Below are 17,772 nucleotides of genomic sequence, written 5' to 3'. Positions count from 1 at the left end.
AAGCCCACAAACCAGGCATGTGCCCCTGGTCGGAACCGAACCGGGGACCCTTCAGTCCGCAGGCCAATGCTCTATCCACTGAGCCAAGCCGGCTATGGCGGAATTTCAGCAATCTTTATTTAGAAGGTTTTCTATTAAGCTTTTAGTTCCTTGGCAAAGTCTGATTAAACAATCAGGTGTTGCTTTGTAGTCCATTTGTGTTTTTGGTTTGTTTTGTTTTTGACAGACAACTGTTAGTTTTTATTTCATAAGCATAAACTTAACTCTGCAATCCAGTTAGACTAGGAAGGGGTAAGGAAATTATGGAACCCAATGAACTATGGCAAGAGCACAAAGATTATAGAACATTCCAAGCACATCGGGGTGAAGGGGTGCTCTCCTGAGCTACAGAAGGAATGGTCTGGTGGTTAAGATAAAACACAAGTCAAATTTATTAGAGTTGTCCACAGTCAGCAATGGTGATCTTCTTGCTGGTCTTGCCATTCCTGGACCCAAAGCGGTCCATGGCTGTCACAATATCCAGGCCTTCCTTCACCTGCCAAACCACATGCTTGCCAGCCAACCACTCAGGCTTGGCAGTGCAGATGAAACACTGGACGCCATTTGTGTTCGGTCCAGCATTTGCCATGGACAAGATGCCAGCACCTGTATGTTTTAGGATGAAGTTCTCATCCTCAAATATCTCCCCATATAGATGGACCTGCCTCCTGTGCCATTATGGCGTGTGAAGTCACCAGCCTGGCACATAAATCCCGGAATAATTCTGTGAAAGCAGGAACCTTTAAAACCAAATCCTTTCTTCCCAGTGCTCAGAGCACGGAAGTTTTCTGCTGTCTTTGGAACTTTGCAAACAGCTCTAAGGAGACGCGGCTCAAGTGCTCGCCGTTGATGGCAATGTCGAAGAACACAGTGGCGTTCACCAGGGCTGGTCACGGGCGGCTCCAGGGCTGCGTGTCTGCAAAGCGGGCTCCATTTTTTTTTTTTTTGGTATGTTTTATTGTTGTTGTTATTTTTCCCCTTTTTGGAATATAAGCTATTCTTAGGTGAAATTCATTTAAACTGTACCCAGTCTCTTTTTTTTATACATAATTAGTATCTGAAAATGTGAAACATATAGTGTCTATTATCAAATGACTTCTGCAACATAACAAAATTTTAAAAATATAAGAACTATAAATAAACACGATTTTAGAAGCTGTCTTTCGTGCTATATTTCCAACATTTCATATATATTCTATGATTATATGTATTTTCTTATCACTCAAACTCATGGACAGCCAGCTTAAGTCCAAGGAGCTTCCAAATGAGGCTTAAGACTCATTATTTTCAGCACGTATTTTCATCTTTTTCACAATTGTTTTTCTAAGTTTAATAGTCTACACTTTATAAGAATAATCTTTTTCTATTTTATACTCACTTTTATAGGTTAATGGCAAAATACAATAAATCGTCATTAGTTGCCCAAACACTTGCCCAAAGTGGCAAGACTCCAAAAAAGAATAGTTGGCTGCCAAATAGCAACACAAAGAAATTAGTTGACCAAAATGTTTTTTTGAGAAATCAGTGTAGATTATATATGAGCCTGGACTATGTGCAAGTCCAAGGAAAACGTATGGCAGAATGGTTTTTAGGGTGGAATGTAGAGGCAAATAAACCAGAATATGAATCCCAATTCTAGGTGTGCTTAGTATTTTATGATTTCCTCAATCATAAATGAGTATGGTATTAACACTTGTCTTAATCAGTGCAGGCTACTATAACAAATAACCATTGTCTGTGTGCCTTAAACAACAAATTTCTATTTCTCACCATTCTGGAGGCTAGAAATCTATGTTCAAGGTGCCAGCATGACCAGGTTCTGGTGAGGGTCTTCTTCCGGGCTGCAGACTGCTGACTCTTCCTTGTATCCTCAATTGTGGTTAGAGGGTAAGCTGGTTTCTTGGCCTCTTAATATAAGAGGACTAATTCCATTCATGAGGATTCTACCCCCATTACCTAATTGCCTCCCAATACCATCACATTAGGCCCTAATGATTAGGGGTTAGATTTCAATGTATGAATTTTGGGAGAAGACAATACATGAATTAGTTCACGTTTATCTTAAGGATCAAATGACATGGTGCAGGTAAATTACAATTTCTAACATATAGTAAAGACAATAAATATTAGTTATCATTATTGTTATAATTTTAATTATTATAAGTATTGTACTTTAGCATAAGGAATTCAACAGAATCTATAATACTAAAATTAACTCCTTATTGCTCTTTGGCATTCAGATCAAGCATACAGCAATAATTAACCTGAGCCCAGATCACATGGCTAGATAGAGGTACTAGATACTGTAGCCCAATGGTACAGAGTAATCAGAAGTTGCTCAGTTTAAGAAAGAGAAATCTTTTGCAACTTTTAACAAAATATTACTCAGGTCTCTCATCAAAACAAAAGGTTCTTCCTAAGTTACATATACCCGATTCAAATGGGTTGATTTGTCTCAGATCAAAGATAAATCAATGCTTGGTTTAGGAAAAAAACTCAGTCTCCTAGATCATTTATTATTTTTATTAATTTTAATTATGTCATTGGTCAAGTTTAATATATTAATAACACTTAATGAAGCAGAGTTCATCATTGAATGGATTCTTACTAATAATCAAAGTGAACACTTTAAAATGAAGTATACGCTATTTCTAACCACTTGGACACCATTTGGTATGGCCAAGGGCAATTTACTGAATGGTGTCAGGAGAATCTAGATAATTATATGCTAGAAAAAGTAGGGAAAAATCACATCCCTCCATGTAAACTTACAACAGTATATTTCTGTGAATATTAACAAATGTGATTTTTCCCCCAAGAAGAAGAGAATTATGCTTAGTATTAATCACAACTTTAAATTGAAATGGAATAGTTCAATAAGGGTTAAGCATGATGTTTAGAATCTAGTTGTATACTCTTGCCAAGGAAAGCAACATGGACAGTTGCCTTGAGATGAGAGGAAAGCATAGTTTTAACCAAAACTTTTAAGTTTGTTAATATAATCCCAATGCTAAATCAGCTTTAGAAACCAATGGAACTAGGACAGGGATGGCTCTAGGTAATAAATTATTGAAATCACTATGAGAGACCTGTCTCCTAGACAAAGACTTTATAGAAAGAAGAATAATGACATTTTAAATTTGCAAACAATAACTCTGTTAAAAATAATCAGTCAATAACTAAGATAAATTGCCCTGAGCCTTAAATATGTCTTTAGCAAATTGAAAGAGAAATACAACTGGATGATTCAATGATATTCTTTGGCAACATTTCAAGGAAATTAAAAAGCATAATGTGAACATTTTTGTCAGGCCTCAGTAGTGCTGGTGAATATTCTATAAACAATGATATTTCAGCATTATCCCTGGTCACAATCATACCAGATGTTATAATTCCAATTGTTATTCCCTGGCTCATAATGAGAAGAGAGGGGTAAAAAAATTATCCTTCTATTTATGACAATAAGAAAAAAGGTAACTATTTTATAGACTATCAGTTCAAAGATGGAAGACTGGATAGTTTTACCTTAAACAGACCATATTATAGTGGCAAATACTGACAGTGTGTAGTTACAATGTCCTGTTTTCTCAAAATTCAGCTTGAATTTTGCTCAATTCACAGCATTTCAGAAGAAAACTGAAAGAGACATAACCTCTGCAGTAGTCAGTGGCAACTTTCTATGAGATTGGAAATGTATTCACTGTGAAAATATTGAGTCACTAAGCCTTCGGACTGCATTCCAAAAGTCTACTAGAGACATTTCAATCAAGGGTGTGTGAATGTGACAGCCAGGCCATTTGGGCTAAAAAGCATTGTACAGAATTATGTTGGTGAATTTAGTGCCCTCCAAATAACCTCATGTGTGGTCATGATATTAAGTCATGGAGAAACCTATTCATAAGTTGAATATTTTTTTCCAAAAAATGGGGAAAAAAGAGTCTTGAATTCCCCATAAGAATGCTAAATGACCCCATCTCCCAATGGAATGGTTCACTTTCATTTCCAATAGCAGTAAAGCCTATTGACCCCCGTGGTGTTATCCTTCTTGTTGCTCATGCAGTACTTTCTTTAATCTCTCGGATCAAAGATTGGTCAATAAAAATCATCTCTGCTTTTGTGGGGAGCAAACAAACTACACTCAGTCCTATGATAATTGTAAGTTTTCACAAAATCCTAGAGAAAGAAATCCTCGTGTGTTATTAAATTCGCAAAGGAAAAAAAAAAACAACTTGTTTTCTATTTGGTGAGCCATGTAAAATGTACTAGGTTTTCTAACAGAAAGTAGAGATTACCTCTGTTGGAGAGTTGTTACTCTGTTTTTTCCCCCTTCTTTCTAAAAATTTTAAATGAATTTTGAATCAGTGAAAGATCTCTTACCAATGACCCTGAACACTGAAGTCCAATTTTTCTGCAGAAAAAAATTACATGGAGGTGTCATTTTGAAAAAAGAACATCAATATAAATGACAGCCTCAATATGAACTGCCCTTTGCAATAAAGGAAACATGCCTCAATCCCAAACGAAAAGGACAACTTCTTTGGGGAAAGAGTAGACTGGTTGTTTTCTCCATTAAAGTTTGGTCAACTTTGCTAAGTAGTAGCAAGTTTCAGGAGAAGGTGGAAATAATATCTAGGTTTTGTTAGGTCTGTGATTAGACTCACTTCATTGACTTATTTCAAAATAGATCATCTAGCAGTCACTCAGGCGAGATTCATGGTTCCACTGAATTAATTTCAAAGCTGACAAATTGCTAATTTAGTAGGACACATTTTGCCATTTCCAACATTAAGCTTTTAAATTTTTATTTCAATTTCCTAATTTCTGTTCATAAGAATACATACTACCTTCTGAACTTTTTTCCATCCTTGTTTAAATAAAATAAATAATTAGTAATTAATAAATTAAAATAAAAAGTAATGGGAAATTAACACTTTGCAGAAGTGAACTCTGTGGAGGATATTCTGGTACCTTTACCATCACAAGGAAATAATGATCAATTTCAATGATATTTATAATACCAATTATGTGAGATGGATATTCTAAACTCTGCTAGGCATTTTGTGTAATGCATTAGGAGGAAAGAAGTAACTGAAAACATGAAAATCTATAAGGACTATAAAATACAAAGTAGCAGAATCGATTGCCAGGGAGATAGAACACATTCTACATTGAGGTTTACATTTTCACATATTATGATCTATATTAACATGAGTATTACTACTGGTATTCTCTGTATAAATATGATTTAAATAATTTTGGGTTATTGGGAATCAATATCTGCCTACTCCATATCTTATGGGACTATTATAAAAATAAATGAAAGCATGTATTTTCAAACCATCAAAAAACTAAGATTAAATATATCCAAAAATTATTGGTACTCACTATTATTTGAGAAAATAATTCAATGAAACTTTGTCATATTTATAAAAGAGTCATTATGATTTTTTAAATAATAATAATAGGAGCATTGGTTTGATGTTAGAGAGACTTGGGCTACAATTCCAGACCCATGACTTATCCTTATTTAAAGAGTCCTTATGCTTATTTAGTTATTGTTTTCTTCTTTTACAAAATTGACATTTAAAAACTATATATCATTGCTTTGTGGTATGGATTAAATATAAATACTACATTAAAAAAAATGCCTGCTGCCACTCTTGGCTTACTCTAAGTGCTCTGAATAGCTAACTTTTACGGAGTACTTACTATTGTCAGTCCTCGAACTGAGTACTTTTCTTACATGAACTCATTTAAACCCCAAACTAAGCTACAAGATGGTGACCACATTTTTTGATGAGGAAATAAGGGCCCAGGTAAATTTGGTAACTTTCCTAAGATCATTGACTTAGAGAGTGGCAGAGGCACGATTTGAAACCTACATGGTCTGCCTCAAGAGCATGAACTCTTGGACACCACACTAAAATCCATCTCTCATTAACAAGAACTATTAATTTGTCAGTTATTTATGTTAACATGTATAGCAGTGTCTTACACTGCAAGTACTTCAGGCTTGCATTCTTTTAACTTGGGGTCAAAGCCTGGCTTTGTCCTGCAATGATGCCAACATGTCATAATGTCAACATGGACAGCTCATTGAATATCTCTTTCTTCTTCACTAGTAATATGACGAACTGACTTTCAGTGCTGCAGAGTTGACAAAAGATCGTGCATATAATATACTTAATAATCATGATATTTCAGTAGGTCATGGTGTACTCTAGGGGAAAAAATTCTATCCGAACCCAGTGACCCAAATGCTTTGTGATTTCATGGTTTTCAGACTGTTCTTCCCAAATCCAGGCCCCTGAACCCTCATGAAGAGTCAAACAGGAACCTGAACTCACTCAACCCCAAACAACCAGAACTTCTTATTTGTGCTTAATTTTCATACTCCCACTAAGAGTATATTGAAAGCAGAACAAAAATATTTTAAAACTCTGAATTCAGAGATGTACCTTCCAGCCAAAATTTAATTATTCTATCATTGCCACTTAGATCACATGCTAACAAAATTTTGCAATGCTAATTAATTTAAATGTAAATCACTTTTAAGAAAGTATATAAAAACTGTATGTTTCTAAGTTTCGAGAAAGTTTAGTTAAATCATTTAATTTCAAAATGATCTTTGGGAAGACTCTACTTTTCTATCACTGATCTGACTTGTGGTCACTAATAGTCAATCTTTATGACTGATACCATCTCAAAATTTATAACGTAAATACCTTGCAGCTAAGACTAGTTATGAAGAAGTAATTCTACACCCTTGCATTTATTCACACTTTCAAAAATACTTATTAGACATTTATTGAAACTCATGTAGCAACCACTATAAAAGAAATACATATTTTATATAGAAAACTAAAAATACAGAAATGTATAGAGAATATTTTGATCTACTTCCAGACTTTCTACGGTTTTTATATAGTTTCACCTATTGCATGAACAAAACTGCATGAATTAAGCTTAAGTAATATGATTTTCTGGCTAAAAGAGTAATACATACTTATTACACCAATATTAGGATATGCAGAAAATTTAAATGAAGAAAAAAATTCACACAGAATTCATAACAATGAAAATTATCATTAGCAGTTATTGTATTTTCTTAATATAATGTCTCATGCGTTGTTTGAAATAGTTGAGATCATTTTGTATGTTCTGATTTTTCTGTGTACTTAGCACGGCATCATTCAGATAGCATGGATGGAAAGGAAGTTAGGATGGAAGCAGTAAATGACAACTGCCAGTGAATAGTCTGTCAAATTAAAACAAAATGCTATGTCTCAGATCATTCAATAGGTTTAAAATACGTTAGAACTAATTACTGAAGAATAGTGGAAATATAAAAAAGTTAAAAAGGCCATATTGTTGTTCTATGTAATTCTGCTGTGGATAAATGGGGGGGGGGGGGGGGGAAGACGTCTTTACTAGGTCTCCTAACTTAAAAATTCTTAGCATGAGCTGAAACAGAATTCCACCAAGTTTGGTTAAAATCTTCATCCTTGACATCTATAATCTTCTCTCCTAACATGTTTATTTCTTAATGCTGCATATTGGGATATGATCTCAAAGTTTTAAGCAATTTCCCCCCAAAACTGATGAGTACACGAATCACCTGTGGGTCCTGTTTAAATGCAGATTCTGATTGAATAAGTGGGATAAGATGGGAGATCCCTCTTTTCTCACAAGCTCCCAGGGGATGGAGATGCTGCTGGTCCAGAAGCCATGTCCAGCTCCCACAACCCAGCAACGCAGAGGTGAGATGACTCCTGGTCGTCGCCAGATACAGAACCCAGGCTTCTGTGTCAGGGCGCCCACTTGGCAAGAAGAAACAATCTGCCAATTCTCTTTTAAGTGATTGAGACTGCTCAGTTTCTTCCTTAAAAATTATTTACAAGCCATAGGGACAGAAGAACCAAGATGGCGGCATAGGTTAACGCCGGAGATTGCCACCTTGAACAACCAAATCAAAACACACCTAAAAGATGGAACGGACATAATCCAGAACCACAGGAAGGCTGGCTGAGTGGAAATTCTACAACTAGGAGGAAAGAGAATATCATACCCAGACTCAGAGGAGGCGCAGTGCTGAAGTGAAATACTCAGGTACGGAGTGCACGTGGAGCAGGCTGGCGGCGGAGGGTGCGGTTGGTGCTTTCAATCGGGAGGGAGTCTCAGATTCTGAGCCCCAGAGCGGGACGAGTCTCTAGGGACCCAGACTCAAACAGGAGAAGCGGGACTGTCTGGCTTCGGTCTGAACTCGAAGGCAGCTTTCTCTCCGAGGTTTGCAGCGGTTGCTGGGACTCTGTGAGGCAGAGCCCCTAGGGATGGAACTGAGAGCTGCCATAACTGCTCTCTCTGGCCCACCCTGTTGATCCCGAGCCCAAGCGACCCACCTGCCTTGCCCAAGCCCTGCGCAGAGCCATTTGCCAGATAGCCTCAGGCAAACGCCAGATTAGCACCTCCCTAGAGGACAGAAGTTTTCCCACTGCAGACACAGCTGATTCTCACAGCCACCTGGCCTGGAGGTCAATCCCCCTAGTATTAACTACAACAATCAAGGCTTAACTATAGGAGGACTGCACACAAAGACCACTAGGGGGTGCAGCAAGAAAGCATAAAAAAATGTGGAGACAAAGAAACAGGACAAAACTGTCAATGGAGGATATTCAGTTCAGAACCACACTTTTAAGGTCTCTCAAGAACTGTCTAGAAGCCGCTGATAAACTTAATGAGATCCTCAACAAATCTAATGAGACCCTCGATGTTATGATAAAGAACCAACTAGAAATTAAACATACACGGACTGAAATAACGAATATTATACAGACTCCCAACAGCAGACCAGAGGACCGCAAGAATCAAGGCAAAGATTTGAAATGCGAAGAAGCTAAAAACACCCAACCGGAAAAGCAAAATGAAGAAAAGAATCCGAAAATACGAAGATAGTGTAAGGAGCCTCTGGGACAGCTTCAAACGTACCAACATCAGAATTATAGGGGTGCCAGAAGATGAGAGAGAGCAAAATATTGAAAACCTATTTGAAGAAATAATGACAGAAAACTTCCTCTACCTGGTGAAAGAAATAGACTTACAAGTCCAGGAAGCACGGAGAACCCCAAACAAAAGGAATCCAAAGAGGACCACACCAAGACACATCATAATTAAAATGCCAAGAGCAAAAGACAAAGAGAGACTCTTAAGAGCATCTATCAACAAGTGAATCTAAGAATCAAGTGAATAAATAATCTGGTGATCATAATAGAATCAGGGACATAGAAAGGGAATGGACTGACTATTCTTGGGGGGGAAAGGGGTGTGGGAGATTCGGGAAGAGACTGGACAAAAATCGTGCACCTATGGATGAGGACAGTGGGTGGGGAATGAGGGTGGAGGGTGGGGCTGGAACTGGGAGGAGGGGAGTTATGGGGGGGAAAAAGAGGAACAAATGTAATAATCTGAACAATAAAGATTTAATTAAGAAAAAAAAATTATTTACAAGCCACAGATTGATTTTATATTTTGATTTTCATTATTTCCTGTGCTTTCATAGTGGGTATTATGAGAAAAGGCATCAGGGACAATGGACTCTTAAGCATTTAAATCAGAAGTTTGATTATATTTAAAATGAAAAAGGGATGTAATGTCACATGAGTGGCTGCAACCGCCAGCCGTGAAGAAGTTGGAAAGGAGGAGCTGCCCAGCAAGTTGTAAGAATAATGACTCTCCCACAGGACACAAAACTACCTTTTTTATTCCGATTTCTTTCAATGCAAAGTGTTCAAATGATATCAGCAGGCTAAACCTGTGGTGCCGACAGGTGAGTGTAGACATATCCTGGGAGAGTCCCTGCCTGGGGCCAGGCACAGATGGCTGTCAGTGATCCTGGGCCGCATTAAAAAACTCCTGCAGCATGAGAGCCAGCGCAGAATATCATTGAGACCACTGTTGGGAACAAAACAAAGTGGGAGAGAATTTCACTTTTAAATGTCCATTCTCCCCAAACAGACATAAACAAAAACAATCTATCTGCAGAGCATCATGCTCCCCGAGGCAAATGATCACATCTCTGCATCAATTGCTTTCAGAGAGAGCTTCTGTGAGCCGGGATAATTAAGTGCTGCCCTGCCCAGAAGCAGGGGGATGGGTAAAGTGACCTCCTGAAGTCCCAGTCCTGTAATTTAGGAAATGGTACCTGACTCCTCCAGTGTAAGGACAGAAGTGGTGGTAGAGGAGTTAGGGGCTCTGGTCGCCAAAAGGCATGGGGCTTTAACCCTCTCTCTGCCGTGCCAGAATGTTAGCAGGGAAAATGTCTTTCCTGCTGATGTCTGGAAGCAACCAAATCCTGTGGCCCTCTAATCCCAGTGGAAGTCATCCTGTAATTTTCTATTTGCATTAGGACATTCTCAGGGAAGTCTCAGAACCCTGTGGGTGGCTGAACGGTTTGGTAAACAAGCACAGATTTTGATTTTGATTTTTTTAACTCATGGTTTGTACAGGAAAGGTACAGAATCAAAGGCCTTCATGTGTTTTCAGAGATCATCATTTAAAATTTTTTTATTTTATTTTTTCCATTGCCATTTATCCCTCAATGGCCTCTTCCACCTTCACCCACCCTCCTCCACACACACTGCCCCTCCCTCCCCAACACCCTCCCCAACAGAGCTGTCAGCCTGCTCTCTATGAGTCTGTCTTTATTTTGCTTGGTAGTTCAGTTTGTTCATTAGATTCCACATATAAGCGACATCTTGTGTACTTGTCTTTCTCTGACTGGCTTATTTCACTTAGCATAATGTTCTCCAGGTCTGAGACTAATTTTGAGTAATTCCCAGTTATACAGAATGGTGTTGGCTGAGAAAATTTTATTTTAAAAATATAAGTTGCAAGAATTGAAAATTGGTACTTTATGTGGATGATTAGCTTCCAACGCCTTAGAATGCCTGGTCCTGGACTCTACTGCTAACCCTAACTGGCTGCTGTTGTACTGGGTAGCATTGGTAGGTAATGTGAACAAGAGACAGAATAAATTCGCAAATCTATTACCTATCACTAAGAACAAAACCAAACAAAAAGCCAAACTCAACTACTAGGGGGATTCGAAGAGTCTTCGTTGAATATGGAGAAGAGATATTATCATGAGGCATTTTGGGTGCTGGGAAACATTTCTCTGTTGTTTAGACCGGACTGTAAATTTCCAGTTCAGAATTGGTAATACAAAAATGCAGTAGCCACAGGCCTCCCTGTCATGTCCTCTCAGACTCCTCGGCATTTCCTTCATGAAAACAGCTTACACTTTATTTTTATTTTTTAATTGATTTTAGAGAGGTAGAGAGAGATAGAAACATGCATGCCCCACCTCAGGGATTGAGCCTGCAACCCGGGCATGTGCCCTGCCTGACCTGACTGGGAATGGAACCGTGACCTCCTGGTTCTTAGGGTGAAGCTCAACCACTGAGCCATGCTGGCCGGGCCAGCGTGCAATTTTGTACTTGTAATTCCTCCTGCTCTTCCCAACTAGACTATAATTCTATGTTGACAGAAAACTATTGCTTTTTCCTTCTTGAATCCATAGCATTTATAAGCTTAGTACTTTATAAGTAGTAGGTCTTGCTAAATAGTCATAAGATACATTTTAAATAAATGTTGGATTTTTACATTAAATTTTTCTTGAACTAACAGAGGTTCATTGACCCTTTGGTACAGACATTTTTTAGGTGTTCATTTTAGTCATAGGAATGGTGTATTTAAATATTAATACTTTTCATAGGACTATTGGCTTTATCTGTGAAACTGATTTCTCATTGTCCTACTATAGTAAACTATAAAAGCAAATTGCTCCCATGTTATGGATGATGAGAAAGGAGGACAAAGATTCCCGATTAGCAAAATTAATATCCCAGATAAACAGGGAATTAAAAGCCAGATATGTAATCAGCTTCTTAAATATTCTGCTACCTGTTCAACCACGAAGTACAACTCCCTCCATTACTAATAGAGTTCATCCATTAGCTCAATTATATTAATGGAAGCACTATTTAAATCACATGAATGTCTAATGACTTATTTTTAAATTTACAGGTATAGCAAATATACATTATATAAATACACTGGCATTAAATTAATATAGAGGACTTAATTACTTCATTTTTTTATATATTGTAACTTATAACATTTTTTCTATAAGAAATAGAGACAACTCATTTCAAAATATCAAGGTTTCTTTTTTAAACAAAGCACTCAGATACTAAAAAAAAAAAAAAAAAAAAAAAAAAAAAAACAAAAAAAAAAACTGAATACTTCATAAAGAAAATAGGTTGCTCTCCCTTAAAATTGCCTCTAATGTTAGCTGAATATTAATAAAATCCATAAACCATTAGTGCATTATAGCTGCTTTGTTCTGAATTACATAGACCTTTTATGTTTATTCCTCAGTGAAAATGCATAAAAAAATGAAATCCACTCTAATTGTACTCTCTGAAGATAGCTGGTGAAATCATTTCTAGCAGCTATAAATCAATTGTAGTATTAAAATGACCTGCCAGGTGCATCTTCTGGGTATCAGACTAATTAAGGGAATGTATTAATTGCAACTATTCATCAACACCACCAACGTTGTTAAGTAACCCTTACAATGAATCTTTTTTACCATATTATCTAGCAATAAAACTGCAGTTTTATAAAATGTAAAGGGTAAAAAGAGAGAGAGAAAAAAAGAGAGAGAGAAAGCTGGAAGAACAGCTTCTGCTTCCACATTTCAAAAGGTCTTACAGAGTTGCAAGATGGCTAGAAAAGAATTTTTTCTTACAAAAAAATGTTTCACTTACCTTCATGCTTGGTTTCGATTGTATTTTATTTTATAAAAACACCTTGAATGTGTCTTAATAAGTTAATCCTGGATTTTAAAACCCAGTTATTTTACTGCTCTTCTTTAGTATATTATAAATGAACTAGAGGCCTGATGCACGAAATTCATGCAAGGGGCTCGGCCCTCCCAGCCCAGTCTTCGTCTGGAAGGTCATCTGGAAGGACATCTGGAAGGTCGTTCGGCTGTTCAATCTAATTAGCATATTAGCTCTTTATTATATAGGATGTGTAAACATGTATATGTGTGCATGTATAAAACCCCACTGCATGGTTGCATAAGTGTGTGTGTGTGTGTGTGTGTGTGTGTGTGTGTGTGTATAGCCTTCCTCAGATGGAAGTCAATTAAGCTGTAATGGTAATTAGTATCAAAAGAATGTCAGAGAAATGTAGACTTTGATCTTAAGTAGTAAACTGAATAGGCTTTTGAAATTAATTTCAAATGACTGCCATATCGATATTACACTTTCCATTCCTCAAAGGAGAAAAGAAGTGTAAAATCTAGAAAATTGTTACAAAACTCAAAATGTTTTTTCTTTGTTAACGAGCCAAATTCTTAGAAAGCATTAAGTGGCTCACTAGTTTTAAGACAAATATTGATTTGCTTTGTCATCATGATAATACTTTTGAGTTTGGCTCTCTTTAGCACTAGAAATAACACGGGTGACACAATGACAAACTCCAAGTGGGAAAGACTGCTATTTTCGACTCTTCTGGTGCAAATGACTCAGAGACTCTGAACTGACCCTGAATATCTCTGAATAAACAGTGCTCGAAGCTGGTTCTAGACTTCTGACAATGTGATTCTTTTCCGATCAGGTCTTGGCAATCTGTTACTTTTTTTGGAGTTTCTCTGCAAGGAATCTGTTCCTTATTTAGAGCATTCTGAGTCCACCGGGTCCAGAGTAGATTGGGCTCTAGAGTGGCCCCACTGTACAGCAGCACATCTGAGCCCCTACAGAACAGACAGGGAGACTGAGTTAGTGGGATCGGTAGTTACACACCCTAATGCTCTCAATAGTAGTAAGAGGAGTACTCGCTATATCGGTTATTCCAACACAAGTTGCCTAGTGGTATTTGACCATGACCAAGCAGCCTCAGGGAAAGCTGGCATCTAAGGCTTGTACTGAGGCAAAGAAATTCCCCTGCTCCTGCATGGTTAGAATTTTAAGGTGGGGCAAGAAATTTGTTTAGCAACTGCCCTAAGACTAAGAAGAATCTTGTGCAGCCCCTAAAATGAGCACGCTGGAGATAAGAAATTGACAGGCCCTGTTGGATTGGAGCTCTAAGTTCACTCTTCCTCTCTATTTCCCAAGGAGCTAAAATAAAAGAAATTTTAAAAAGGACTGAAGGCTAAAGGGGCAGACGAAACCCCCCATGTAAGGGCAACAGGGGCAGAGCTTCAGGCGAGAGAGAGCCCAACAACCCCCAGAAAGCCCGGGCAACCAGAAGTCATTCATGTGAGCAGCTCTGCCCCCAGGGAGCAGCGCGGGACACCCAAGCAGTCAGCACCAGCTTGTAAAGCGGTCGTCATTCAGAGTCTGGGAGACAGTGGGCAGAACACTGATTTGAGTTTGCCAAAGAAAATGTTCAGGCTTCTGTACTTCTCTAGTGGTGTAAAAAAAAAGAGGGCTGAAAAGATCAAATATATGAACAATCAAATGGCAATCAATACATATCTACCAACAACTGAATCTAAAAATCAAAATAAATGAACAAGGAATCTAGTGAACAAAAACTGATGAATAAAATAGAACCAGAGGCATGGAAACATGGAAGTGACTGACCAATCTCAGAGGGAAGGGGGGAGGTGGTGGGAAGAGATCAACCAAAGAACTTAGATGCATGCATCCATTACCTATGGACACAGACAATAGGGTGATGAAGACCTGCTGTGAGGCAGGAACTGGGTGGAGGGGGGCAAGAGGCGAAAAGGAGGCATAGCTGTAATACTCTTAACAATAAAGACTTCCTTTTAAAAAGTCAGCCAATTTTCATATATTCTTAAAGAAAACAAGAAATATGTTATTTTAAAAGTGTTATCTACAGACAGGTTCAGTCCACTTATTGATGCTAATCAAGGAGAGTAGAAAAGGAAATAATCCCAAAGTCACTTTGGGCTCTGAAATTGTGTTTGGATATTTCCTTTGGATACAGGGATGCTGCATGGGACTGTTTTTGCTTTTATTTCTCTATTCTTGACAAGTTCAAAAAGGGAAAACAATTGGTTTGATCACCTCTCAGATTTATTCCTTGCATCTTTGTGATTTCTTGACAATATACAAAACAAAATAAACTTAATTCAGAACATGCTTGTAAGCTATTCAATTTTCCCAGGTGGTCCCATTGGTTGACGCCTTCTTGAAATTCTCCCCATGCAGGGAATAATTAACTCCCACTCAAACTGACATTTTGTATTGCTCTTCATCTTTCTGTGCATAATATCAAAGGCACGATTATGCCTGACAACATTCAAACTCATAAATATACTATCATATTTTCCATGTCTCTCTCTCTCTTTTTTTTTAACCTTTGAAGCAGAGTCCATCATCCATTAATTCTTCCAAGTCTGTTCATGGTCAGGCCTGCTCCTTCACCTATATGATGTAAAACAGCATTTTTCAGATATTTTTGCCTCCCCATTATCCCCTCCATCTTATAGGTAAAGGAATTTATTTTTCCAGAATTTTGATTGTGTTAGTTCACTTTTCTGGTCTGCTCTTGGGTCATGCATCCTCTGAAATTTGAACTGCAGTTCCAAAGGAAAGTGCTTTTTTTAAGCAGCATCCTGTAGAAAATATTTTCTCAGTCTTCTCAAGAAAGTCAGTTTCTTCTTGCTCATTGACACCACCCTACCTTGTGCACATCTCTTGCTCATAACACCTTTTACTCTGAAGAGTATTGGTTCATTATTTGATGCTTCATTAAACTGTTATCTCCCCTAAAGCAGGAATCATGATTTATATATCTTATCAATCCAACACCTAGCATTTTTCTTGGTAGAAAGTTGTACTGTTTGTTGAATAAATAAATGAAAAATCTATTAATCACCATCACCACCATTGCAATGTTACACATATTCCACTCTTCCTCTCAACTCTATCCAATGAGTCCTGCTTAAAAGATCCCCTACAAAATTCACTTTATCTTGCGTCCAACTTATAGCACAGGCATTTCCTCTAAACTTGAACACCTTTCCCTTTGTCAACTCTGGTCCTTTCAAAGTGCTGATCAATATTAACCTTATCTCTTTATGTTTTTTTCACAACTAACTTTACAAGTCATTTTGCAACTTGGTTGAAGAGGGGGAGGAGGAGGAAGAGGATGATTGAATACCATCAACTAAAAGCCTTTCATGTTAATTTCTGTATATCAAGTATCTATTTTCCTTACAACAGTTTGAAATATATGGAATGAATGTAACATTATTCCCATTTACAGATGGAATGACTGAAGCTGAAAACATAATCAATAACTTGTTAACATCAACCTTCTTTTGCAACTGACTAGGACACAGTCTTGTATTAAAGAATGAACAAGGTCTTTAGAGTCTGAGAGATCTTCCAAATTCTATCTCGACCATATGTGACCTACAGGACTGCTCAAGGAGTCTGGCCTTTAGTATGCTAATTTACAAAACTGGAGGGTAAGAAGTCTAAGAACTTAGTTACCTTTTCCTTATCCCCAGTTATATTATAGTCTACATGTAGTCATCAATAAATGGCTTTGGTGACATGATGTTTTTAGTAGTTAGTGTCTTTTACTCCCTATATGCACAATATAAAGGAAGAAAATGGATTTATGTTCTTTTTCATTTCCCCAAAATACTTACCAATTTTTCTTACTTTTAGCACTGTCTGGAATGGCACTGAATTATTTAATATTTTAAAAAGTTAATAAACTGTTGGAATTCATAATTAATCATACAGAAACTATGTACATAACTAGACCTACTACTAAAGAAAAATAATAAATTAAGAAAAATATAACTGTAATATACTGCAAAGTGGGAGAATTTCCTGATAGCAAAGTCAGGTAAAAAAAAAAAAAAGTTTAGAAATCCTAACATTGTGTCCATTTTGTTAAGGGAGGCTTTACCAGGGCAACATCATTTAAAATACGTGTCTATTGGAACCTTTAATATATACCCGAATGATCATTTCTCCTTCTTAAAATCATATGGGGAGATTTGACAGCCTCGATTTCTTAATGCAGCTGTTTGAAACACTGGTGTGTGACACACGTCTCTAAGCTTAGTTAAAGCCCTCTGCAGCCTTAAAACCGGAACCAACCGTCTCCTGTCAAGGAAGAGCCTTAGCACATGGTAATATAACCAAATGTTACAATTTATCTTTTGACTTCCCTGGAATTTTCCGGTCAGGGTGCTATATCTAACTGGTCTAGTCACATGCTTCGTCACATTCCTCGGTTTTTGCTTCTGACACAGTCAGATGGGGCTCCTGGAAATTATTGATCAGCTGTGGCCCTGCAGTGAGCGTCTGAAGGCCATGCAGCGACATTGCTGGCCAGGGAAGTGCACCGTGCTGCAAGTGGTGGTGGAATTCCCACCATGCCGGCTTCCTTTAGCTCGCTGATGCTTCAAAGGGCAGCCTGAAAAGCAGAGCGGCGACTGATGTGGATGGTGAGAGGAGGAAACGCAGGGGGGATTTAAGGGTAACATCAAGAAAACATGTGTTAAAAAACATAAAACTCTCTCGGGTGCTTGTAGGCACCCTCCCCAGCACTGCCATTTCGACAACACCCGCTCTCCGCAGTCCTTTATTCTGCGGTCTTCTCAAAGGGCTACTGAGCCACAAGCAATCACACAACAGGGAGCACTTATGTCAGCCCCACACACATTTCTGGGAA

The 17,772-nt window shown here is 37.8% G+C and overlaps 1 pseudogene; it reads right to left on the bottom strand.

The window, feature by feature from the left end:
• Window positions 1-329: 329 nt before the first annotated feature.
• On the bottom strand, window positions 330-17,423 carry LOC118661560 (annotated as a pseudogene).
• Window positions 17,424-17,772: the final 349 nt, after the last annotated feature.

The sequence above is a fragment of the Myotis myotis genome, unplaced genomic scaffold, assembly GCF_014108235.1.
Source record: "Myotis myotis isolate mMyoMyo1 unplaced genomic scaffold, mMyoMyo1.p scaffold_m19_p_8, whole genome shotgun sequence".
NCBI lineage: Eukaryota > Metazoa > Chordata > Mammalia > Chiroptera > Vespertilionidae > Myotis > Myotis myotis.
The sequence above is the reverse complement of the archived record's forward strand: the minus strand, read 5'-3'. Positions and strand labels throughout refer to the sequence as shown.